This window comes from Ciconia boyciana, chromosome 7 (genome assembly GCF_034638445.1).
Source record: "Ciconia boyciana chromosome 7, ASM3463844v1, whole genome shotgun sequence".
In the NCBI taxonomy this organism is placed as follows: Eukaryota; Metazoa; Chordata; class Aves; order Ciconiiformes; family Ciconiidae; genus Ciconia; species Ciconia boyciana.
The window spans coordinates 59246541-59273926 of NC_132940.1; the positions used below are offsets into that span (position 1 = coordinate 59246541).

The 27386-nt window shown below is 45.9% G+C and overlaps 1 long non-coding RNA gene across 2 annotated transcripts in view; it reads left to right on the forward strand.

Moving 5' to 3' along the window:
• The first annotated feature begins 308 nt into the window (after positions 1-308).
• Positions 309-27386, forward strand: part of LOC140654508 (uncharacterized) — a 57614-nt gene continuing 30536 nt past the window's right edge. For both annotated transcript variants that reach the window (XR_012043429.1, XR_012043428.1), the window contains exons 1-2: positions 309-372; positions 20090-20174. This is a non-coding gene — a long non-coding RNA (uncharacterized lncRNA). The remainder of the gene's footprint in view (positions 373-20089; positions 20175-27386) is intronic.

Here is a 27386-nt window from a genome sequence, read left to right on the forward strand (position 1 = left end):
GCCTGTTTCGAGTCTCTCAGGTATTTGTCGTGTGGAGTCTGGAAAGCAGATCTTTGTGTACGATGCCCTGCAATGACATGGGTGGCAGGACCAGGAGACCAAACCTAGCATCCTTGGCTGTCAACAGCCGGAGGTGGAGGGAGAGTCCAGCGGCTGGGCTGCATCAATCCTTTTGTTGCTCGGCCACCTCTAGAGGGTGACAAATGGCCACACTGAAAGTAGTTACCACAACTTTGTCATGAGATACTCTGTCATAAGACTTTGTCATAAAGCTATATGGCAACTTTGTCATAAGACTGTCTCTATCAGTGCTCTTCTGGCGTTCCTTTGCAGACTCTGGTAGCAGGGAAGCTGTGGAGCAGTATAAAGAAGGTGAGCAGCAGATAATCGTTTACTGTTTCCCCTAATGCAGGAACTGGAGAGCATCAAATGAAATAGACACTTTCCATGCAGTTGAAATGTGGCACTACTTTTACAGGGTGTTTTTGATGCTAACGCTTCACATATAACCTCTAGAAAGTCCTTGCATTGCAGATGTTTGGAAGGAAGGACAATCTGTTGAGGCAAACAAGCTTTCCTTGTACTTTTGTTCTCTCCTGGGCTGCAGTTAAGACAGTGGATTTGAGCTAGAATGACCCTTGGTCTGACTTGGTATGATAATTTTTGTGTTGGGTTGCATTGTAATGGAGCAAAACATAACATTTTGCAAGAATCAGATTGTTTTGTTCAGTATGATTGACGCAGACTTGGAAATCACATGAGGGCTTTGCAGCAGCATAGCCGTATGCAGGTCTCTGAGTCAGAAAAACGAGGTAATGTCTACCACCAGGTACGGAAATGCAACATGAAACCAACTCCACCAACTTAGATCATCAGTGGACCTTTTAAATAGGTGGAGGACAAAATGTAACTGCTTTTTCTCCCCAGAACAATGGCAAAAAATTTAAGCAAAATACCCTCTTTTATATGTGGAATTAATAGTTCTAGCAAAAGTTTTACATTTCTGGAAATCAGAAGAGGGTTTCTATCCAGCAGGCAAGTGAACTGTAGGAACACTAACGGGACAAAATGATCGGTGGTGCAGGGGGAATGACGTGATGTGGAGACTTGTGAGGGCAGAGGAAGGGAGTTGCATTCATGCATCAGCCATGAATAACCTGAGAATCCACTCCCAACATAAAGATATTCAAAAGCATATTTCCAGGATTAGTATATTAGATAACCAGAATTGACGGAGAAGCTCATTTTATATAGGAAAGTGAAGGCACGATTTGGAATCTGATGTCAGGAATTGTTAAGCAAAATGCCACCCAGACACAGCCGCTTTGTCAGCAACGTCTGACAAATCTATTTTTCTTTTGCGAGGGACTGCAGAGATGCTTATGATACAATTATGTATTATGGTGCTATTGTTGCATACAGAATGTGAGAGGGGAGAATGTTTGGAAGGAGGCACAGAAATTAAAAAAAAATAATAAAATTAAAACCATCAGGACAGCCAAGCTGAATAATACCGGCTGAGGACCTGACTCATTTTGTGATGTCTGTGGCACACCAGATGCATGCACATGTATTGTGCTTACTGCCCTGTGGGAGCAGCTGAAAGAAAGAAAAAGGCATTTCTAGAACAATACTGGCATAAGGCACGTATTATAATACTAACCCCCCGATGTGTTATGGTTTTAGAGTAATTGTGTGGGTGTTTGGTGTTTGAAGGAGAAAGGAGAGATACTGCAATGAATCACCTCTTCTTCCCCTCCTGCCTTTTGCACCATGGGCAAGTCTGATGGTACTTCAAAGCTTTCTCGCTGTACCACAAAGATGTGCATTGACGTTTTAATGTCTTTTAAGGTCACATGGGACCATTTTGCTTCACTTGACACAATCCAGTCCAGCAAACGCTGCCCTGGAGAGGGGTGTCCTGACTGCCCAGGCTGCACCAGCTGTCCCTCAGCTCCTTAGCTCCCCAGGTCTCCCTCTACCCACTTGCTCTTCCCTTCGGCACAGGCAGCTCATTGCTTCTGATGTTCTTTTCCTTTGATCTTTTGGGGTTTCTTTCCTCTGCAAAAGATAAAAGAGCAGCCCACTTTAGTCCCGACTATGCAAGAGATAAGCCTGCACTGTCTGAATTTCTCTGAGAGGTGGTGGGATACAGGTGCATGGGGGTTTCCTCCCCCTCCTTGGAGGTGTGCTCTGGAGCTGAAATCTTGGCCACAAGGAAAGTCAAGGGAAGGTTTCCATTAAGTCTAATGGGAATAAAGCCTTAGCTGATGAGGCAAACACATAAGTGATGTATTCCATTTCTACTCTACATGATTAATATGGGGAACCAAATGTCTGTATCAAATTCAGTGTCTGTTGTAGTTATGCCAAGTTTCAGGGCTCAGACAGCTGGCAGCCAGTAAGGAATTTCTTTGGAAATACAAACCATTCGCAAAAGGCCCTAATTCTTTTACTACCTTTTTCCTTTCCTTAGCTATTTTTACCTCTCCTTTTATTCATTCTTATGTTTGCAAGGGATTTTACACAATCATTTTGAGACATGTTGGTTTGTACCACAGAGAAGATAAAGCCCTGTTTGGCTGAGGCGGCCAGCCCCACCGAGGAGCTGCCGGGGGTCCCGCTGCACCTTGCTGCCTGGCTTTTCACAGGGAAGCTCTGATGCAACATTTCTGTGGCCAGAGAGCAAAACGAGTCCCATGGGAACAGCTTCATTTCCTTTGATGTTTGGTGGATTTGGCAGTTAAGCATCACTTGATTCACCAGCCTGGCAGAGAGCCGGGATGACTGCAAAGCAGGTCAAGGCTGTCATAATTTCACTGTGGAACAAACCCATTTTCGGACGCTGTTTCATAAGAGCAGCCGAGCGTTTCCCCTAGCCTGTGGAGAGGCTGGCCCCAGCAGCGCGTGGCAGCGAGGGGGTGAAACCCTGGCTCAGCACTTTCTAGTCCCCAGCCCCGTCTCAGCTCCTGGCCGTGCTCGCTCACACACCGCAGCGCTGCAGCCAAGTCAGTGTCCTTGCTGTGGCTGCAGAAGTGGAAAAAAACACCCACATGAGAAATAAACTGAAATTCTCTGCTCCAAAAGGACAGCTGTGTGGTGCAGGGAAATTCACAGCTTGTCGGCCGGTGATGCTGTTTCTCGGTCGGGCCCTGTGCAGGAGCACTGGTTTCGATGGCCAGGGAGTTGCCAGCTCCAGGGTGCACCCAGGGCCTCGGAGGAGAGTTTTCCAGAGGTTGGCAGCTGTTCGCTTCTCTCTTGCAGGGGAGAGGGCTGTGGGAGCTTGAAACAGCCCCCTCTCATGCCCACTGCCACGGCCAGAGGAGCTGCCATGAGCTCAGACCCGTCTGCCAGCTCTGCAAAGCTGGAGCCTTCTGGAGCCTTCACCAGGGCTGCTGGAATAACTTATTTTTGCTGTGCAGTGGTGTCCAGGTACCCTGCCCATGGCATGTTTTTATGTGTATATATACATATATATGTACGTGCATATATGTATATACATGCATACATGTATATCTTCTTTTGGGAGCCTGAATAGTAGTTCTGTATGGAAAATCTCTGAGCCTATATCAGGCTTTTATATCTTTAAACCCCCTTGATAGTTCCTAAATCTGCATTGACTCTGTGTTCCCAGCTCTCCGAACAATACCAGTGATGAAGAAAGAGATTAAATGCTGAGATACAGTTTCTGCTGAGCTTAGGTGGAAAACAGTTATGCTTGCTTTATTCCCCAGAACTGGTCATTGCCATAGGGCTTATTTTGGGTTAAAGTAACCTAAATAGGCAATGTTGATTGTCAGGAGCGGGGATTTTAGGGTTCAAATGAATGTTACATTAACAGAAGTGTTCAGTGCTCAGTAGGGATAAATATGTTGGTGCCCGAGTCCATAGGAGGTTGCTCAGGTGCTCGCAAGTGGCTGCTGTCTGCAGGAGGACACTGTGTTGGTGCTGGTTCTGCACACATTGAAGGTGCAGTGTTGGTCCCCCAGTTTATCCTACGTGTCCCCATGCAATGGGCTGACCAAGTATAATTCTGTAATGACAGCTTTTCTTTCCTGCTTCCCTCCCTGTCCTACGTGGTTAATTGGCCTGAGCGAGAAGCCTCAGGGTATAAGGATATAAGAGCAAAATTTAAGCATGCCATATCTTGAAAATAATAAAAAGGGTTAATTATCTTTAATATTGGGAGCTGTTGGAGCTGAATAAAATAAGATAGCGGCTTAGAGTGTGTTTGCCTGCACGTGTGGGAGGAAGGTGTGGAGGCTGTTTATTTACAATTATTCCCTTTCCGGAGAGCTGGTGCAAGCTAGTGCTCCCTCACCCTGTTCAAAAATGAATGAGAATCTTCCTTGGCTTTGATTTTGTTGCTGTTTCACTTAACCTTTAAACTTTACCTGTTGGGTAAGCCAGGAATCAGCAAACCAAAACAGTTTGGACGTGTCTGAATGAAAGCTGAAACCCTGAACCTCAGCTTTGAGATAGATATATATATATATATATATGTATATATATATATATATTTTGTGCTGGAGCACTGGCTGGTTTTGTTGCTTGGAGGTTTGCAGCACAAGATTAGCACTTGGTGTGCCTGCTGAGACACCAGGTTGCTGCAGGATCCCAGGGCAGCCCCCACTGACTATTTGTATGAGCATTTTTTGCTAAGTCATCTCTGGTTTTCTTATATTCTCCTCAGGTTGGAGATATAAGCTGTGATATTCCTGTTTTTTTCCCTTTCACCTGAAAGTGCTAGAGGTCCTGAAAGAGAAGCAAAGGCCATTTGGTCACCTTCCACGCACCCCGCAGGACCTCCACCATAAGGACTGATTTCACCTTGGTGGCCGTCCCCACTGTGTTGCAAGTGCAATAGCCCCAAAAAGCAACTTTGCTATTGCAGCGTCTTGCTCTATCCTTCCCAGGGTGGTTTGTCTGGGCATCCACCATGGTTGCTCTGTGCTTTACCCCCGAAGCATCATTTGAATCCTTTCACAGGACTCACTCTGACCAGCAGGTTACAGAAACACCTACACAAAGGAGAAATCCTATATATATAATTAGGTGCAGGGCCCATGACTCTGCACAGCAGCTTTTACTGCCTAGAGCTACCTGTGAGCAGGCTTTAACTCCTCAGTGATAGGCTTGGCACAGTAATGCTGGATTTAAAGATTTTCTGGGTGGAGGGACTTAAGCAAGCTGTAAGACTCCGTGACTTCAGCCTTTGTTCAGAGACAGGTAGTTCCCTTTGAACAGAGTTTTGGTGCTGGATTGCTCCGAATTCCTCTGAGCATCTGTGTTCCTGGAGTATATGGTGGAATAAAATTAATTGCCATCTGCTGGGGCTCCCTGGATGGCACGTGCCAGAAGGGACACGGTGGGATAGGGTTGCCATAGCTTGGAGTAAGCGAGTGTCAGGCAGACTGCAAGTTTTTGCTAAGAAAAATATGGTAGAAATATTTGTAGTTATTTAACCGTTATGCTGTGCTATGTTCTTGCTGTGCACTGCACTAAACACCTTGTCTCAAGAGAACAGGCTCAGGGTGAGGATGAGCAGAGAATAGCGAGACAGCTGCTGGAAGGAGATGTGAGGGAAACGTAATTCAGCTTGGAGCCGTAGGAAAGAGCTGTGGCCACGGCAGTAAAGGAAACAGAGTTCCCTGGGTACATTTGGTGCCCACGGCTGCAAGTGAAAAGGTGTTCTGTTACATTTGTGCCCTCTTTCCAAGTAATTTATCCAATTTTCACCTCTTCTTAAACTGTCAGCTTTACAGTATGCATTTTCAGGAGTAAGGACTGTGCGCTCAGTTTCTGTGCTGTGAAACTCTGAAAACTTGATTTCGACTTTAAAAATGTTATTCTGCAAGAAAAGAAAAAAGGTGTCAACATAATCTGTATCTGTGGAATTAGGTGTTTAAAACTAAGACCAACCCATGTTAGCTCACTCAGGATGAAGCCAAATCAAGAGTGTTACCAGTTTTAATAACTTGCTGAGATTATGTAGCAGAGTTGTGGGTACCATTGTTTCTTTGCAGGGAACACATTAAAACCGGGTATTTTGGCTTGCACCGCAATGCTGCATAATGACAGTGTTATGCTGTGTGCCAGCAATTCAATGGGATGCTCCTTTCTTTGGATCACGTATCTGTTATCGCTCCAGGCAATGGGTATCTGATACAAAATAAAAGTGATGGGTGCCAAGTGAACCGGTGAGTGGGGAGAAGATACTGTGGTTCATTGACTAACCAAATTACTTTGGGGTATTTAAATGCATCTCTAGCTTTTTATTCTGCATGGGCTGTTATAGATGAATTCTGTGATGATTCAGCCTTGGAAAAATTAACCTGTTCTATTCCATGTGGGACACAAGAGTATGATGATGTGGTGAGGGACTATAAGGATAAAAAGGTGCTGGGTCTGGACACTGATGGAAATTATTTCAACACTTATCATTTAATTTTAATACAGCAGTATAGCTGTTCATACTTACAAACTGAACTAAAACTGAATGTTATTTGAAATACGGGCTGGACTGTGTAGCTTTAGGCAGCAAACAGTGTGCACTACTTTAATGCATTTGCTTGACTTTATCCCCCATTTCACTGCTGGGTTTTCCATTCCACCACGACAGGAACGGAGGTGGATTGATGATTTTGCCGCAGAAAAAGCAAAACAGCTGTTAACTGAAGCAGGGAGAATCCCTCAACAAGTTATCTGTAAATAAGTAAATAAAACCCTGGATCGGCTTCGCTGGTGTTTGCACCCATCTTGTATGTTGTTCTGAGGAGATTATAACAGATCAGTTTGTTTGCAAAGACTTTTGCATAAGCAGGGAATTAGAGGTCAGTGGCAAAGAATGTGCGTAGAAAGACATTTTGAACTTTTAAATATAAATACGCACAATGGAAACTTTTTCAATAAGAGTGGCCAAAATAAGACGTCACCATCTATATATCTTGTCCAAATTAATGAACAAGGTCTGCATTTCCAGTATCAGATACCAAATTCCTTATGAACAGCTCCAACTGTCATGAAAAATATTCAGACTGATGGTAAGTCAGTTTGGAAAATCTGATGCTGCTTTTGGACAGTTCATACCTGGAAGAGATCTTATTCCATCCGATCAATCAGCTCAATTTTTAATACAAGCTTATAGAAAACAGAAGCCCTCCAGTTATCAGGAAAACTCTGTTATCCACTATTATGTGAGAATTCCTGAACAAAAAATTAGTTTAAAAAAAATTTTTATGTTGGCGTACAAGGTGCACAGACCAGGGCAGTGCAGGGGCACTTTTGGGGTACTCTGGGATTTTTCTAATAGGTATTTGCAGTTGGATTTTGCTGCAGACAGGTTGTCATCGTGCAGAGACTCTGACCTGGCACGTTCGCTGTCGCCTCAAATGCGTTTATGGTCAACCATGAACAGGTAATGATGTTTGGCTAAAACCCATCAACTAGTTAACCTGGAAGTTGCTGTGTCTTCCTCTGCAGCTGTTGAATTAAGACAATAGCAAAATAAAGTTGAACTTAAAGACATCTGGGAGGCTGAGGAACTGAAAACCGTAAACATGGAGAATTATTTTTGCAGATAAGCATGTATAAGCTGACAAGTAAAGCCTTTAAATTGAATATGTGCTGTCAGTGAGGTGTATTCAAATAATTATTGACGGCCAGGGAGTGGGAGAATATATCGGAAAACGGGAATATTGGTTAGCAGGAGGCCAACAGGGGGCAATCGGAGCCTTCCCTGCCCACGGCTGTAACCCACCTCCAGCCATTGCCATTAGCCCAAATTGTTGTCTGTTGGGCTGTAAAGTGTTATACATTCCATTTAATTAACACCTTAAATTTGATCTTGATAGTGTGGGAGCTCCTGGAGAAAATGAAATAAATTCACAACTTGTATTAACAAAGACAGTGCTTTCAAGGGGGTGGAAACCAACAGAATTGCCCTGGAAATGTAAAAATGTTTTATTGGCATGAGGGGTAGAGCCAAGTGAGGACTGCGGGCTCACTGTGCAGAGCAGTGGGCTGGTGGTTCTGCCCTGGTTTTGGTGAGAGCCAGCATGGGTGGGTGATGGTCTCACAGCATACCTGCAGACCTGCCTGTGTCTGGAGCCTTTCTCCAGGTGCTCAGCTGATGTAGCACCATCCCGAGCTTCCTTCTGCTGAGGGGGACAGCTCTCTCCAAACCCAAAAGCACGAGGAATGACACCGTATCATTGAGCATTGATGATTAATCAACAGACTAATTATCATTCCCAGAGCAGGCTCTCAGTAGCTTTTCTATCAGGAGGAGTGAAGACTGAGAAACAAGATTTAGTATGCAGTGAATACAAGCTGTTTCCCACACTGCCTGCCACCAGATGACATTGGAGAAAGTTTTAATGTTCCAGGAGTAGGAGGACTCCTTCTGTATATAATAGCGATTTGGTGACCAATGTGATACAAAAGCCTTTCAAAAAAGATGAACTTGAATTTAAAAAAAGAATGGAATAGATTTTCTGTGGACCATCATGCATATGCACCACTGGAGACCCTTAAAAACATGTGGGGACATTTGACAAGAAGTATGTACGTAGGGTTGGGTCTGCTTTGGGAAGAATGATGGACTAAGTAATTCCTTGAATTTCTTTCCAGCCCTATTTCTGATTATTACTATTATTCTTGCCACAAATACCCAGGAAAAGCAAAACTCCAGATTATTTTTATATAAACATGTTATTCCCACTTTTATAGGAAAATAATAATTTCTGAAGTAGTTCAACATGCAGAATATATTCCATGTGAACACATCCTGGCTTTAGGAGCAGGGAATCACATGGGCTGCCTTGCTCCCTCACTGGGCATTGCTTGGTGGGCAGCGTTGTGTGCTGCCCCGCCGTACTGAGGAACCACCTTTCACGTGGGACTTGAAATTTCTCCCTCCTTCCAGCAGCGGTGATATGAACCAGCGATATCCTTCTCAGGTCTCGACTTGGATTCCTGCTCGTGTTTCATAACAGACAGCATCTCTTTGTCATTTGGCAAGATGCCTGCCCTGCTTGCACTTCTCACATTATTGAATTTGCTCGGCCCACCAGGGTGCTTGGTACGTACCATAACCCACAGAGTCAGCTCTGGCTGCTTTTTTGGGGGTGGGTTTTTTTTTGAGGGACATATGTTCTCTGTTTTCCCACTGCATCTCAGTTTAAAATCGGGGCTGCAGCCACCCTGGAAGGAGTGAGCAGAGGGTGCTTGGTGCTGCGGCCAGAGCAACCTGCAGGTGAAGCCTGTGGTGGCACAGGGGAAGATATGCCCTTATCCACACCGTGGAAATGGTTGCTCAAAATACACAAGCCCTGCCCGGCCACTGCAGCGATTCACCGCCCCGAGTGCACCGGAGAGGTCAGCTCCCCGGGGGTGCACGCTGCTAGCACGCAGCCGGTGCATCCTTGGGTCTGGAAGGGGACTCCGCTTCGTGTTTAACATATCAGCCGAGTCACCCTCGCCGCTCGCATCACGTGCAGCCCTCGGCAGAAAATCCTCAGTGTAACCATGGGAACACAATTTTGCTTAAGCAGCGCTTGCGAGGATGCAGTTCATAACGAGCTAGGGGTGATCGGGGCGGGTGCGTGGGGGAGAGAAAGAGAGCATTCGTCTTTGCTTTCCTCTACCCCCACGCTAATCAACTGCAAGAAAATTGTGTAAATGAAGGACTATAATTTCCCTTCACCTCCACAGCTTTTCTCAGGTGGTCTGTCACTGGATATCACTCCTGCATTAAACACAACACCACAGGCCTCATTTTCAAAATCAGATTTTTTTGCTGGGTAGATCATTGAGATGCTCTGTGCCCTGGGAGCCTGGGCAGCTCCAGCAACACCCTTGGATCTGGGATCACAGGGGCCCCAGCTTCCCTGGAGACCAGCGGTAGAGCACCAAGAGCAAGATGCTCAGTGCAGGTAGCACCTAATGGCCACCTCCATGGCGCTTAAAGTCATTTTTTAGGGGTTTTGCTGCTTGTAGAGTGTGGTCCCTAAATGACAATTTTGGTGCCTGCCTTCTCCAGTCTCCAGGGTGACATAGGGGATACCAATGTTGGCTTCCCCAATAGACGTCGGTGGGAGCTGGCTGCAGCAGGCCACAGCCATATTCGCTGCATGCTCTGTTGGTCTCCAAGAGGATCAAAGGCATTTTATCTCAGCTGCTGTTCACGTTTTCTCCAAGGTTTTCCCATGATAAGTCACCATAAGATGGAGCTCAGCTGCACGTGGACTTGCCTGAAGTTTTCACTCCCCCTCCATACAACACCCCAGGCAGCTGTAGGATCCAAACTGCTTTAAGCATTTTGTCCCTAATTAACGGACATATTTAAGGACATGCTCAATTACAAGTGAACAAACATGCTTCAGTGCCACCCTGAGGAGAGGCTTCCCTAAACCAGCTCTCACTGCCCTGGCTTTAGTGGGAACTGCAGCAGAAATGGTTATTCAGAAATGTTAGTGCAAGAAACATTCCTCCCCCTCTTGCCTTTCGCACCCTTTCTTTTGTGTGAATATTTTTTTTTCAAATTTTCAGTCATCTACGTGCATGACTAAAGGCTGAACCAAAGCCATCCGGGTTGGTAGATCCATTCCCACAGACTTACACAAGCTGTGGGTAATCATCCAGTGCACCGGGGCATCGGAGCTTTGTTGAGAGGTCTCAGGCTACGCTCAGAGGTGAGCATTTTCTGTATCAAATGGCAGAGCATATTGGATCAATGGCTTGCTTTCATCCCTTCCAGAACGATTGCTGTTTTTCCCTATTTTCTTCATTTCATTTTTTTGTCTGTTCTGTATTATTGTTTTCTGCAAATAGCGAAAAAAAATCCACCTAAAGCAAAGAGTATGCACCAACTATTGCCTGCCCCCTCAGGAGAAACCGTTTGGGAAGACTGTAATATATATATATATATATAAATTGCTACAGCTATTAAGCAGTGAACTGAGACAAAACTGAACTTGCGTCCTTGTTTAGCTGCTCAGCACGGCAGCGTGATAATTGCAAAAATATACTTCTTGGAGTGAGAAAATGGTAGAGATTTAGGAAGCAGGATTTTTCACATGTTGGATTATTCTGTTACAATATTCTGCCAGGTTGCCGTGGGCAGGGGGAGGTAGCTTGTTTTCACATGGGGGTGCGCAAGTCGGACACAAATCTGTAGAAAATCTCTGTGAGACATACATAACCACGTCCAAATTTCACATCTCTGCCGTTACATTGTGGGGTGGAGTTAAAAGATTGATCCATTAAACCAGTCTGCTAATTCCTTCGCTAAGACTGAGTCTGGGCAGGATTCCCAGTCACTAAACTTCACCTAATCTATGGCTTGCGAGTCATTCAGGCAGAATGGAAATTCTCCCCAGCTTTTCACTCACACGGCCCTGCCCTCCATAAATAAAGTTTATGGAGAAAGCCTAATCATGCCTACTTTAGGGAACATTGTTTTGCTTTCACAGCTACACCCAGTATGGGACTGGGACCAAAACCTCAGAGCCACAGACTTTCCATCCTTCAGGATAGTTGAACGTGCATCCGTCTGTTGGAGCTCAGGCTTCCCACCCATTCTCCAACCTTTTCTCAACATATGGGCGGTCTGAAGCTGGGCAGCCCGGGGAAGCGTGGGTGTTTGAGCTCACAAGCTCTTTGCCTTTTCATGGACACATGCTGTGAGATGCAGAGAGCTGCCTGCTATTCTCTGCAGTGCTGGCACTGGATCCAAGCAGAGCATCTGGAAGGCAATGAAGGGCTGAGAAGGACCTGGGCCAGAGCTCAGTTGGGACTTCAGGGTTTGGGACACTGACTCAGGGGGGCTGGTGGCATTCAGGTGCCGTGTGCTTCAGCTCTGTAAGGAAATAACAGGAAGGTAATAACGATGCTGATAATAATACTTCCTTTTTAATCCAAGGATCTCAAGGATAGTGCATTGAGGCCAGCCTGTTATTTTTACTCTACTTTTGTTTTTTGATTCTTAGTGACAGCAGCAGAAAGTGCAGTTTAGCTCGGTTTCTCTCCTCCTCCATCAGCGGCAGTCTCTGTTCGCACAAGCTCTTCGCTAGGAATGAAAGTGTTAGCAAATTGAGCTGAGCATGAAAGGAGGCTTCCAAGAGATGGTTTTGTTGTTTAACCACCTCTTTGCTAATAACAATAGTTTCCTTGCAGGATAACAAGCTGAACACCTTCAGTGTATATGTTTGCACCTCTGCGGGCAAGTCACACTCCAAGACCCTTCCGAGAAGAGGGAGAGAAGAAGGAAAGAAGAGCATACAATTTCAACGTGCCCTGGAGAGCTGTAACTCTCTCCTCTCCTCCTTCCTTCCCACCCACTGGACAGACAAGGGAAGAAGCAGGGAATGGTTTGGGTTGCTTTCAAAGTGACTGTCACTCTCTAGGATGGTGTTTTCCCCCGTTTGTGAAAAGGCCTGAGACTGTCTGACATCTCTGCTGCAGAGAGCATCCTGTGCCCTGCTGCTCACATCGTTGTGGCACATGCTGGACTTTGCAAATAAAAAAATCATGGCATGTATCCTCAGGGGGTGTAACTATCTTAGTTGCCCTGAAAGCAGTGGGAGGAACTGCTAGCTGTAGAGCTGGCCCTTGATCTAGCTGCAGAAGAGCACGTGCTGCGTGAATTACGTGATCTGAATCTTAATCAAATCTTGTTTGCATCACTGGACGATTCTGGCTCAGCCTCTGCGCTGGATTTTCCTCTTGTTTCCAGGGCTGAAATCAGGAGGTGTGCTGTTTTTGGGTGGGCTGGGACAACAGGCAGATTGTCTCCATCTGACACATGCCAGAGAAAGCAGAGAGTGGCTTGGAGCGAGGGCTCTTGCCTGGCAGACTTGGGTTTGGGACCCGCTCCCACCGCAGCGGTGCAGGAAGGGTGCTTGGGCAGGCTGCCTCTGCTCCAGCCACAGCGTCAGGTTGGGGGGCAGAGCTGAGCCCCCTGTTTCAATACCTGCAGGTTGGCTGTCGGGTTGGCTGTTTTATCAGCAAATTGGGTTCTGGCTGCATGGAAATCTCATTTTTCTTTTAAAAGCAGGTGATGTCACAGTCCCTTCAGGGAGGAATATTTGTTTTCCCACCTTGCAAGAGAGGCATGTAAAGATGGCCAGGCTGCATGTCTGAGGCTGAGCTAGGGAGCAGGGGGGACTTGAGCTGGAATTTTCCCTGGGTATCCCATTAGTCACCCAAAGCACCGTGTTTGTAAGCTGGGGCTGTTGTAGTACTGGCAAGAAGGAGGCAGGTGGTGGCCTGGTATCTGTGGTGAAGGGACATCCCAAATGGCACTGTGAATGCCCCAGGGCGTGGAGGGAGGCTGGGACAGGGTTCAAGCCAGCTCTTTTCTAAGTCTGTTTCTATTGTACTGCACAGAGCAATGGGGCACAAAGCTATGTTTGTCAAGATGATGATGCATCTTCTGTATAATGTCATGAAGACACTGGCTGATTTTTTCTCCCTCTCTTGATTTTAACAGAGTAGAAGTTTACCTTATAAAAACAAAACAAGCCTGTTAGTGGGCTGGTGGTGGTGTTGTTTCAAGGTGGATGCAGAAGATTCAGAGAGCTGGATCACATCCTTTTTTCTGGCATGCTGAGTGATTGTGGCCATCTCTTGCCCTTGTGCGTCATCTTATTTTTGCTTGTAAAACAGAGACAAAAGTGCTGTGTTCAGCTGAAAGGTCCCTTTTTTATTCAAAAAGCTTTGTAATACACAGAGTAAAGGACTGTGGAAGGGCAGATAAGTGACAAGTGGTTAAGTTATACAGCAAAGCAAAGTGAAAGATGCAAGCCTTTTTAGCCATATGCAAGAATTATTTGGAGTCACCAGATGGCCAGGATGCTAGACCAAATTTGGTTTTGTTCTGCAAATCAAAGCATAGCATCTTTTACAAATGTCTGTCAAATCCGACATGGATCTTCTTAAATGGCAGGAGTGTTCAAGTATCACCACAAAGGATCCAGGTGCAGAGAGTCTGGGAGACATAATGAATAATCAGTAAAATCTTGCTGCTTGGCACGCTGGTCACAGGGAGTGCAGCTGGCTTTAGAAACAACTGGCACAGGGCAGTGGCGAGCTGTCTATTTCCAGGATTTCCACCAAGGTGGGGTGATTTTCTGGAAGAGGTGCTGCAGCCCAAGCAGGACCCGGTGCTCAGAAGCACTGCGGCTGTGAGATGAGGCCATCAGGGCAGCTAATTGCCGTGGTCTCTGCCTCCTTTCCTATCTGCAATCCTGGAGTGTGTCAGCTGTAGACCTCAAGAGTCATTTTACTAGGTGGCAATAAAATGATATGCATTTTCCAATTAATGGTGGAGGTAGCATTATTTCATTTTTCATTGCCTGCATGATGTAACAGTGCTCAGGTCATTGTGGCCTTTCTAAAGAGGCAGGAAGAAATGGATAGGACTTCTGTGGGATGTCTTTGCTAGCAGCTTTCCTTCTCTTTAATAGAAGACATCAAAAGAGAACGTAGAGAACTTACAGTAGAGACTAAATGTGTAGCACCAGGATAAATAAGGCACACAGTCTTTTGTATTTAGAGGACAACCCTTCATTTTTGCTCAGTACAGTCCAGTCTCTCCTTTTTCAGTTTTCATGACAGATTTGACAAAGACAATCTTCTTTTTTAATGCTGAGCTGTGAGTACTGCCAGATGCTCAGTTCTGTAAGAGCATGCAGTTTTGATCAAACCAAACCAATTATCCTACCAGAGTGATAGTTCACCATGCGGAGTGTGTCCATCTTACAAGACACTGCTGGAGTCTTTTTTTTTTTTTTTTAAATGTACATATGTATTTTTTAGACCTACACCATTATTTGATTAGATTACCACTCTGCTAGGAAGCAAATGACACACTGCCATGGAGGTAAGCTGCCTTCAGCTAAATAAAGACTTAATTGTGGCACAAGTAATCCAACACACATAATAGACAAGAACATCCAGTCTGGAAGATCGATGTTGTTGACAGCTTTTGAAAATTGTTATTAGAGCAAGGTGGTGGGTGAGAAACAACGTGGCCCAAAGTAGATCTTGTCAGCAAGGTTAGTGTATATTCCCTGAATGACTTGAGAGTTGCTGAGGAGGAAATATCGCCGGTTTGAATCTCCTGATCAGGTGTGAGATGCTTGGGAGCTGGTCACAGAATAGCTTTTGGAAATGTAAAACTGCAGGGTTGGGCTGTAAAAATTAGAGTGAAATCAGGAGAGAGCTCAGCAATATTAAAGTGTTAGGTCTGCGGGGCTCTAAGTGACACCTCTGAGCATCATTTGTTTTCTCTTTAATTACTGGAGAAGTGTTTGAGCTGGTGAAAGTTGATTCCTGTATACCCCAGGGCAGAGGCTGCGCAGGGAGGACTTTCGGAGGCGACCAGTCTCAGCAGACCCTGTGGGCAGGCTCCCATCACGTCATGCAGCAGGACCTGAGAAGGAGGACTTTCAGCCCAGGAAAGGAAGGAGAGGACGTTGCAGTAAAAATAATCTAGGCTGCTTTGCAAGTCATTTAAAAGCTTGAAAAGAGTTGCTTATTTTTTAGAGCCCATTGGAAAGTGTTCATCAATGGATTTTTTTTTTTAAAGGTCGCATATTTCTTGAAAGGCAATTACTCCTCATTCTGAGAGTCTCAAATTCACTGTCACTCCATCACTCTCCTAATGTGTGGTGCTCTTAAATGCACTTGGCTTTAAATTTTCAGCTCTTCTGAGCAGCATTGCCCTCTTTTCTCACAGTGCTTTTGTGTTTTTTTTCCAGCCCTCTCCAATTCTTACACCGTTGTCAGCCTCCTTCACAACGAGCTGCCTCTCTGACTCTTCTCCCAGGGCTCCTGTGTGAAGTCTCTCATGCTTTTATACCTAGTGTCTGCTGATGATGCCTTCAAGACATTTTTTAAAATATCTTTTGTGCTTCTTGCAAACTCTTTGCTCTAAGCCCCTCTCCGCTGTCGCCCTCTGCCTTCCCTGCTGGAACCCAAAGCACGCTCCCTCTCGAGTCTCTCCCATTCAAGCTGTGGAAGATGATATGTTAAAGTGATATGTTAAATTTGAACTGACAATTGTTTGCATAGGACTGACATTTTTTTAAATGCCCATCTCAAAATATTATTTTGCCTTGTTACATGGTCTTTTGCTTTGTTGTGGCTTTTCTTAATTAGTTTTTGACTTGCTGCTGTAAAAATTCAGAAGTAAGGATTCACTGATCTCTGAATTGATTTCCACACGTGCTATAGAAAGCACAGTGAAAATTACACTGGAAATTGAACATCATATGGTGTGATAAATAGTAATTTGGAGGTATATTAACCTGCTTCCTTTAGGTAAAGAAATGTCGTATACAATAACTGTCCTCATTCAGGAGCTGACATTTCCTCCTGATGAGACATTTATCTTATGGCTTGATTATCTTTCTGTGAAAACGCTTCAACTCTGACCTTTCCAGATGCTATAGTGGGCTGTGCTTTCACACTGACTGGCAGCTTGCGGTGGCATGAGGGCAACTGGGAATATGAGGTGTTCTGCCTACCCTAAATCACTGAGATGTGACAACTTGTTGAAAAGCTCCTTGATGAAACCTAATTCCCTTCCTTTCACTAAAAGATAACTTATCTAGCAAAGTAAAATGGGTTGGTGTAAAAAGAAGATCACGTGGAAGTGTGGAGCAGGCTGTGTGCCGGAGAGAGGGGTTGCTCTGCTCCCTGGTACCGCTGGTGGTGGTGATGCCTCCTGGGGAGCTGACAGCTCAGGGACATGACAACCTGTTTTCTGCCCAAGCTTCAGTGTTATGAGAGAGATTTGGGTACATAGCAAAACAGCGCTGAAACAAAGCCAGGTGCTGTTATTGTTGTCTGCTGATTTGGGAAGTCAGAACTCCTCTGGTCTTCCCTTGGCTTACCCTGACCCAGGATGAGTGCAGAAACTGGCTAGGAAATGTGGAAGGCTGTGGGAATACACTGCACCATTTTAAGATTGTGATTATTTACTACTATATGCAGCCAGAAAGAGGGTAAAGCCGGACTAGGGATGGACTCGTGGTGCCCCAGCCCCTTCCAAGGGCAGGCTATGCACGCACAGCCCTTTCTCTCTCTCGCCCTGCTCACTCTGTCCGTAGCACAACTCCCACTGAAGTCGCTGTGAGATCTGCTAAAGTCAGTATACCAGCATCGTGCCCTAATTTCTTTGGCAGTCAGTGCCTGACTGGGTATAACATAAAGGCTGTCCTTGAAATATCTACTTACAAGAAAACATATGAAATGTATTTGTGCTCTTGGGAGTACCTTAGCTCAAACCAGTGAATCCTTCTACAAAAACTGCAAAAAATGAAAACATCCACAGAAGATGCGTCTCGGTTTTGGTGCCATCTGACAGTCAAAAGCCACTGGTTCATGCCCTGTGTCACCAGCATGGCTGCAGAGAGTTCAGGGCAACATCCCTGGGGGCAAAGGCTGTCTGTACAGATGGACTGTGCGTGCTTCTGTGTGCACCCCATTAACAGGCACCATGAAGTCTCTGTCCCTCACATTTGCATCTGACCCTCCCAGAGAGATGTCATGGACCTTGTTAGCTTTTGTAGTTGGCTTGCGTTTTCCTTCATTATACACTACAACCCATTTTCTTATGTTCTCATTCCCCCTGAAGAGCCCAGGACTCGGTACACCGTTCTCTCCCCACCAGCCACCCGCTGGAGTGAGGCTCTGGCTTCTGCAAGAGGGAAATCAGAGAATCAGGAGAGACGTGCGGCCTTACAAAGCTTTCTCTGTAAGGAGAGAGGTAGGGCAGTGATGAACTGTTGGGCCTCGTTAAAAGGAGCCCAGACAAAGCCACAGGAATGACTGAGACAGCTGAATTCCCTCAGATTATTCTCCCCTTGAGTTTTTGCCGTGAAATGATTTTCCCTGCGGGCTGCCGTGCCCTGCTCCTCTCGGCAGTGACTGTGCAGCTCCCACAGTGCACCTGCCTGTGCCTCAGTCCTTCTGAAGTGCTTTTGGGAGAGAAAGTGCTCAGTAATTCCTTGGTTTTGGAAGAGTTTTAGGGATATATTTGTATACTTGTTTACGTTAACAATAGCTAATTCAGGAAGAGGAGCCTCGTGCTGGAAGTGTCGCACTGCTTGTTTCTTCCAGTTGTCTGTCCCACCACCTCCAGCTGCCTCAAACAGAAAATGTGGTGTTGCAGAGACAAACCCCCTGCTCAGGGAGAGCTCCATTGTGCTGAAGCAGCAGCGATGTGAGAAACACCTTGTACCTGGGAACTTTAAATGTCTGCGTGGGTGTTCTAGGGTCGGGATATTGAACACTTCAGAGACGAGAGAATGAATATGACTCCAAATTTTGTGAAAGGCTGGTGAAGTGACAGGAGGTCAGATGTGAGGTGTTTGCAGTAGCCTGTGCTGCTGAAGACACCCACTGCAGGTTTTTTGTGCTTGTTTCTGTGCGTACAAGGGAGCTCATTACCCAAACCAGAGCACCGAGCCCTTTTCAGTAAAAGCAAACTAGCAGCACTGCTGATGCCCCCCTGACCTGGCAGCTCATTACAGCATAGGTATGGCAGATGCATCCATCATGCTGAGATTGGATCCCACGTCCCATTGTGTCACCCAGAGTAGTTTAGGTTCAGACTTGCTATTTGCACCCAACAAGGAGCAGCCTCTAATGAGAAGAGGTCTCTTTCCTCCTCCAGCTCCCTGCTGCTTGGTCACTTCCAAGTTATAGTCCAAGGAGCAATGAGTTTTAATCCAACAAAAGGGTGCTTTCAACTCTACAAAACCAGCTGCCACATCCTAATTTCACAGAAGATGCCTTGGAGGTCCCACGTTCAAATACTGGTTACTGTGGCGTGGTCATTTTGGGTAGAGGAGGCTATTGTGGGTACACTAGTGCTGGGTGTAACGGGGTCCCTGTCGCACCCCTATTGCTTAAGCGAGGCCTGGAAAACCACAGCAGAGAAGTGCCAACATGATGATTGCTAAAGGTGTGTCAAAGCCAGGTACTGAGTGAACAATCTAATTATAGCTGGCTGAACAGACTAGTATTGCAGAGGATTGTTGTTTAAAACGGGGCTGTGTTGGTGGTGCTGAGTGAAAACGTGTACGCAGGGCAATCTGTGCTTGGGACTCATTTGTGTGGCAAACGCAGTGGTTTAGGCATGGAGAGGATTCCCCACCAGTGACGGTGTTTTGCAAACACAACCAGAATTAATATACTGGGTAAATAAACCCCAGACATGCTCAGCTATGGATTGAAAAGGACTGCAAGAGATGGGAATCCTCCAGAGTTGGAGGCAAAAGTCTGAGCTTGGTTTTACTTATGCTAGCATGAAGCAAGAGTAAACCCATAGAAGTTAGTGGAGTGATGCTTATGTGTTAGAGTGTGACGTTATCAAGAGCTGTCCATTGTGTGCTTTCTATTGCTTATCTACCAACATTCACTGGAAAAACTAAAGCTCCTGTGCATCTCACACGTTGAAGCGGGAGGCAAAGATTGGGAATGTCATTAACAGCCTTTGGTGGGGCATTGGACCAGGTGTACACATATGGGAACAGTGAGCTCTATAAATTTCCCCTAAGGAAATATGGGGCAGGAGAAAATATGTCTTCTTTGCTCAAGTCTCTTGAGGCTCTCCTGGAAGGCTCTCAGGTGACAAGGAGAAGGAGACAAGGAGAAGGAAGGAGCAGATGTGTTGGGTACAGCACTGAGGTGGGTGAGGCCAGGTGTAGGGCTGCGGCAGAACGCAGTTATCAGCAGTGGAGTGGGTTCACCAAGCTCCAAGGGTGAACCTGGCCTGTTCAGCAGTGGGTTACGCACACACGGGCTGCTCGCACCTCCTGCGCTGGGAGCTGCCTGCCGGCGGCTGGAGCCGTGCACATGGCCAAGCGGCGAGTTGTGCCATGACTCATTCTGCGCTGCAGCCATGGAGGGTTGAGTAACGCTTGGTGAGCCGAGGGATGCAGCAACTTGTCAGAAGAGCTAGTGAGAAACTCTCTTCCAACATGTTGGAAAACCCTGTTTACAAAATATAACATATTTTGAGAAAAAGAAATCAACTTTGCCTTTTTTTTTTTTTCTTTTTATGTTTGTAACAAAGCATCTTCTAACTCCCTGCACCTTCAGCAGTCAGAAGCCAGCGTGGAAGCGGATGATGAGACTTGAGAATCCAAGTTCCCTGACAGGTACAAAAGACTCCTTGGTCCTCAGTCTGCCAGGCAAGCTGCCCGCCTCCCCCTTTTCTCCCCACATCATCCCTGAGCTGCTCCAGGGCTCTCTGGACTAAGCTCAGTTCCCAGGCTGCTCAGGCAGGCAGCTGCCAGGAGCCCCTCTTTGCATGTTGTGTTTCAAAATCAGTCAAAGATCCCTCAGCATCCACATTTGGGTATTGCTGAGAAATTAAAAATTGCAGAAATCCAGCTGTGTGAAAAGCATCGAGCTGTGGGTGTTCTGCCCCAAACCAGCACGTGGGGTTACCACCCTCCACATTTTGTGAAGCTGAAATGTCCCTTTCCCCACCAGCCCAATATGTGGCATACATCAAACACTGTCGGCAAGACTGACTGTTTTTTGTCAGCATTTTGCTTTCTCTCCTGCGGCACCACTGAGGTGAGTGGGAATTGTAATCACTTTCTCCCCCTTCCTTCCAATTAGTGGTCCCTCTTTTGTGCATCCTAAAATTGGCCCCTTGTGACATTTGCATGTCTACACGGCATTAACATTTCCAAATTGGCACGGAGCAATGCTGTAACTCAGCAACGCAACCACCTGATGTGCTTGTTTTAGCTAAAATGAGGGTACACACGTGTGCACTGGGGTGGGTCAGAGGGGAATGGCTGAGATGACTAATTGCTTGGGGATTTTAACCCAATTAAGTCCAGTTAATGGACTTACGAGGTTGATCGTTTGTAAATATCACCAGAAGTTGGAACTGTTTAATTGAAAAGAATTTTTAAGTTTCCAAGGTCTGACTCAATACAAGCTCCTGTGGTGCTGCCGAGCCCAGCCCGGTGCCCGTAGCTGCGAGGTGTTTAGGGCAGAAATTGGATTTTGTATAATCATCCCTTTCCTGTACCTGATGACTGAGCACATTTTGTTAGGGCTCTCCTCATCTTTTGGAGCAGACTCGAAGCCGAGGTCCTGACCACGTGTGGTCATTAGAGATCCCATGGTGTTTCTAGCAGCGGTGCTCTGGCCAGATTCCAAATTGGGTAATTACATTACATTTCCCCAAATTCCCCCTGTAGTTTCCACTGGATACAATTTTCTTTTTCACATCCTGGCTGAATCCATACTGTAGCCCTGTAACTAATTAATTTAAGAGCTTTGAAAGTATAAAATGCTGTGTAAGTGCTGCAAGTACTATTATTACTAGTGTCCCTGTGTGATGCTGAACAGCTGTCGTGGGCCAGCCCCAGAGGTGGTCGTATCAGAGAGGGGGGATCCTTCGGAAGAGCTTTGAGGCTCATTGCGAGGACACTGTATAAACCTGCAACAAAATAATATCCCTGGAAAAAGGAACAAGCAAGTAGGTTGCATTTATTGAACTTTAAAAAGTTTAATACCAGTATAATCTTCTTCTCTTAATCTCCTTGAATGAAACAGTTTAACTAATATATTATTGTGATGTTGATTTACTCTAATTTATATTGCATTTACCCACACAGAGATTAGCCTCTCCTTATGCTAAGAACTGTATAAACTGTAGTAAGGGTTGGAGTTTATAATCCAAATAAATCAGATGGGCAAGGAGATGAAAATAGAACTGGTCATCCCAAACTATGGTTGCATGGACCAACGTTTTTAATTCCCCTCTGTAATCCAGGCTTCAGGGTAGCCAACTTGCAAAATACCCACAGGCAGCTTTTCATGGTTGGGACTTCTCAAAGAACAGTAGTGGCATGATAATTGAGTTAAAGCTCCCCAAAGAGCTGCTCCTGGAGAGGCAGTGGACAGGGGCCGATGCACAGAACTTTTTGAGTCCTTTGGTGGTACTGTTGGGAAGACCAGCAGTTCTCCATCCGCTGCCCACAGCTGCCCAAGCACCAGTCTTGGCTAGGGCAGCAGTGGCTGTGCCATATAGACATACCCACTCGCTTGGCACTAGCTCAGGAGCTTGACATGCTACGAACATCCCCTAAATGGCCTGAATTTTCAGAGGTGCTGAACTCTTATAAAAGTCAGCGTTTAAACTACAGCATCTGTTGAGATGACCAAATACGGCTTTGTTGGTCTCTGTTCAGGCACCCACACTTGGAGCTGATTGTTCCAGTGGCAGTAAATGCTGCCGCTCTGTAAGGGGGCTATGTCCTACACTGCTGGGGTGAGAAGCTCACAGCAGAGGGGCACTCCGTTTCCTTCCTCTTTCTTCCAAACATATGTGGAAAGTGGGACAGCAGAGGCTGCCCGGGCGATGGGGAGGGAAGGCAGAGCAGGGCTGGTCCTGCCGAGGATGAAGCTGCCATGGTCTTGTTTGCATGAGGCTGCCCGCACCCCGACTGCGCGACCCAAATTTTTTTTTTTTTTAACTGACCAGAGGAGGTGGACTGCAGTTTAATTTTCCATCAGAGCAAAAGCCCAGAGCTGAAGGTTTCCATGTTTCTTCTCACTTTTTCCCTTCACTTTTCTTGTTCTGTTTCCTATGTGACTAATGATGCCTTGCTGTTGTGAAGCACAGGTTAAGATTTTGAAGCCTGGTGGGAGCGAAGCACAGGGGCCATGCTAGCAGATAACAGAAACTGTGCGCTACAAGCCTCTACGTCACCATGAAACAGCCACAACCAGTGTCCGCAGGCTAAGGAGCAAATGTGTGTGATGGCACGTGTGCCAGCAGTGACATGTCACTGAGACATTCAGGTCACTGCTGCTTTCTCGGAATCTTGTACTGAAATATTCGCTCTCTTCATCTCTGCGTGATAAGGAATCGCCATGGGGAGTTGATTAGCTTCAGACAAACGCTGCTCCAGCAAGTCTAAACACGGAGACTTAAATTTGAGTCTAGTTCTCAGTATATAGCCCAGACCACCTTGAATCAACACCGTGGCAGGGATGCGTATTTAGGTGTGCAGGAGGATCCCCAGGCACCATTTGTACAGCCGTCTGCAGGCACTGTCCTGCCTAGCAAGGCGCTGCTGGTCGCGTGGGAGCATCGTGCACCCAGCTGCTGTTATTCATGGTCTGGCATTAGCCAGGGTCATCTTTGGCATGATTTTAAGCTAAACACTGGGCTATGAGGTAGGACAGGGGGACTGGCACATCACTTTTCTGCATGATGAGGAAGAGGCAGCTCTAAGAGCAAGCTGGAAAAGCTCCGCAGCTGGAGCTGTGAGCTTGTGTCTCAGAGCTGGTACTTTCAAAGACCAACCCACAAGGCTGAGACCCTTTGTGCTCTTCTAACAAACCAACACTATACATGCTAGCAGAAAACCTGCAAACCTCCCCCCAGTCTAGTTACCTGCTCCTGCGTTTATTTATCTTACTCATTCAATGAGTGAGTGAATTGTTCCATAGTCTCTGTAATTATATTTCATGTTTTAATATAAAGGAACACGCTTACTTCAAGGGGAGCTGTTATTTTAAAGGGATGAAACTCAAGCCTGAGGAAATTGCAGGGATGCCGTGTACCATCTGTTTAGCTTCTGTGGTTATGGTAGGCTTTATGAAACCCATTTTGCTCAGGAGGATGAACTGGATGTGAATGGTTGACAATGACATTTAGAAGAGACACTCTGGCAAATAAGAAAGCATGAGAGTCTCCTGTGGACTGTTAAATACTGAATAAAATATGAATAGTGCTGTGTTATTACTAAAATGAGCTATTTTTAATGATTCCACTTATAACCCACCAGCCCTCTGACGTGACAGTTAGCAACAGCACTCAAAAACCATGAATAATAAAGAAAGCAGTTTAAAAGTTGGCCTATATATTAACATATATTCTGACACAGGTCTCAGGTGTCTCTAATGAAGAAAGACGATTGCACAAAGAGCTAACAAGAAAATCATGGATTTCTCCCTCCCACCTGAAAGTTATTGATTTAATTTAGTGTAATGATGCAGAGAAAAACCAAGCAAGTTTGATTAAAATTTTCTGTGCTGTTTTTGAACAGAAGCAGGGAGCTGTACTCATACTAGATGAGGAAAAGGAAATAATTTGCAGTTTAATAGCCACTGAAGAAAATGCTCAACAAGATTTAGTAGAGTTATGTTTTTTGGATTTAACAGTCCAGGATAATTTGCACCAAAGAACTTTAAAAGTCTGAATGAGATTAGTGTCTCTGGTTGACAGATGTTAATTTTTAATAAATTTTGGATTACCAATAAGGAGTAATAGACGACAACAAATATGGGAATACAATGTTCTAGTTGAGATAGAGAGCTGAAAGGGGAGGAGTTCTTTTTGGCCCAGATCCAACTTCTAGTTGAGTAGGTTCATATCTGAGCAGGTTGATCCAACAGTTGTCCAGCTTGGAAGGTCTCACATCTCCTTGCCAGGCTTTGCCAAAGGCAGAGGGTTAGATCAGCTCAGTGGTTTGGGCATTTTCAAGGTGGCTGCCACCATTTCTACCATCTAGGTAAGACCCAGGGTGGCATCAAGGACCCAGGGCTGTCTGCCTTCTCTCCTGCACAGTGCGCAGTGGAGATCTAGGCAACATCCCCAGCTTGGAGTGAGCCACAGGACATACCTAGTACAGGACTGTGCCTTAAATAATGTCGTGATGTGCAAGCATCTGCATCAGGGCTGCAAGCGGAGACCTCTCTCCAGTTAGGATCAGGATCCTGGCTTGCTCACCTAGATTGTGAGCATCTGACAATTCCATTCAAAACAAAACAACAGGAAAAAAAAAAAAAAAGGAAATGGAGCAAGCTGTGATGATCAGACTGGGGTTGCTTGCTATCATTGCTTGGTGGCAGGGCTTAAAAAAGTTAACTGGGGCCAGGAGGCATTTGGGGATGCGTTAGTGTTCTGGAGCATCCTGAAGGAAGGGGGAGCAGGAGGCAGTGGTGGGGTTACCCCACACTGAGGGGACTCAAACCTTTCTCCCAAAAAGAGTGGCCCAACCTCAAGGCCGCAGCTGCAGTGCTGACTGCCTCTGCTGTTAGAGCCGCCTCGCTGGGCTGGGCAGACAGCAAGATCCGCGGCAAGCCAGAGCACACTGTTGCATGGTGGTTCGGGGTTGTTCGGTGTGAGCGGGGAAAGCTAGAGTTCTTGTTTCTGCTCTCGAAAAGGGCAGTGTTGGGTCCCAGTTCTGCTCTTAGGGCTTTTATATTTGAGCCTCAGCGGAGAAAATACAGAAATTGTGCTGGAAGTAAGGATCAGGACCCAGGAGCGGGCTTCAGCACTACAGAAATTGTAAAATGCATTGTTCGAGGCCCAGAACATAGGTCAGTCCTTTACTGACACGGCTGCTTTTTTCCCCCGTGGTAGTACTCCTCCTCTGCTGCAATGTCGTGGCAGAGTGCTGCACTGGCAAGTGCGCTGTCCCCCTCAGGGAGAGGAGGATGCCGGGTTAGCAGGTTCCCAAGCCCTGAACCAGGAAAGCAAATTTTTACTGGGCCAGGAAGCAGCCTGGGGACGTGTTAGTGCTTGGGAGCATCGTTAAGGAAGAGGAAATCTGCTGCTAGGGACAGATAAAGAGCCATGCTGACACGCAGCAGGAGGATTAGCACTCTGATAGAGATGCTCTCTCTTGCGTTGAAAAAATTATTCCTTGCCGCTGAAAAAAATGCCCTTTTGGTTTCTTTCCTGTCCTCAGTCCTTCTGTCTTTGAGAGAAAAGATGCTTCCCTATGGTTCTGGCAGGGAATCAGGGAGTACTCTGGGAAAGGCATGATTTAGGAGAGCAGCTGAAGTGCTTGCCTGTCTGCTGGGCTGCCCCGAGCCCCTGTTTCTGTGGCACTGAGGATGCACAGGCAGCCGGAGCTCCGGCGGTGCAATGCGTCCTTTGCACCTCCTTGGTCCTCCCTCTGTCCCCTGCGTCCCTCTCTTTGTGCACGGTGTCAGTCCCTGCTGCTCAGGTAAAAGAACCACATCTGGAGCTAAAATTACAGAAATGGGCCAAATCAGCCCCAGCCCCAGGCTCGGTTAGCTCACCGGTGAGCTGCAGTTGTTACAGTTCCTTATGGAAGTGTGGCTTCCACTAGTCGTAGCCGGTGAACCAGTGATTTATGCACATACTTGTATTTTTCCAGGGCTTTGACCAAGACCTTGTCTCCATCCAGCAAAATTGAGGTGGATGATTTCCAAACCAGACATTCATGAGTATAATCCTTATTTATGTGAGAACTTCCACAAGCCTAAGCTCTTTCCTACTACTGCACTTGTAGTGCCTTTAATGGCTGTAGGTACGTAACAGATAGACCTTCAGAAGAACAGCATCATCAGTCAAGTTCAGTAACCCTTCTCCAAGCAGATGTTGAAGGATTTACCAGGACCTCATGATACATACACCTGGAAATCTCTGAATTTGATTTAAAAGTGCTCACAGAGCAGTAATTAACTCAGAACCGCCAAGCACAAATACAGTTGAAGGAAATAATATTTCAGCTTTTCAGCGCTTAAATGAAAAAATGAATTAATCACTGGCAATTACTGAGTTAAAAGACTTAACTCATGACTTGAAATACTCCCACACAATCTTGTTTCCAAAGCTTTCATTAACTGAGCTAATAATTACTACTACAATTAGAGATGTGAGGCATTAAAAAGTCCAAGATAATAAAACATATGTAGTTATTTAAAAAAATTACCAGTCAGTTTTGCAGCATGTAAGAAATTCACGTTGTCTCTTGTTTGGAAATGTCCATTTTCACACAAATACTTGCCTTTTTGGACAGTAAAACTGTCTCACATGCTGGCACAAAGCGTCCTGGGACAGGCCTGAAACGACGTTTTGCTCTGGCTCCTTGTGTTTACCTGAGGGACTCTGTGGTTGCCATCAGGGGTCTAAATCTGTGGAAAGGTTATTTTTTCTGGAGGATATGGAATGAAGCTGGTATGTCTGATGGTTTCTGATTGGGTCTTGTATCAGCATAGATGGGATTTTTTATTCGTTCCCCTGGTTTTGTCCTGTTTAACACAAAGGCGATTCAGTGTCAGTAATTGAAGGAATGACATCAAATGCTAAACTAGGCCGATACTGAAATCTCAAACAATCATGTCTTTATGGCAAAACATCTCCCCACAAAGGGACGGGTTCTCAGCCAAAAGGAAAGCTTGGAAAAAAGAAGAGGTGAGTGGGAAGGGAGGTCACGGAGATGCAAAGGGTGTCTGGCAGGGAACTGTTTGGGAGTTTGGCTGGTGGAGAAGAAGGGAAGAGAAGGGGGAAAAAAATTGACCCCTTTTTTAATTTTCAAAATGGTATTCTCATGTACAGAGTAGCCCAGCTTTGATCAGGA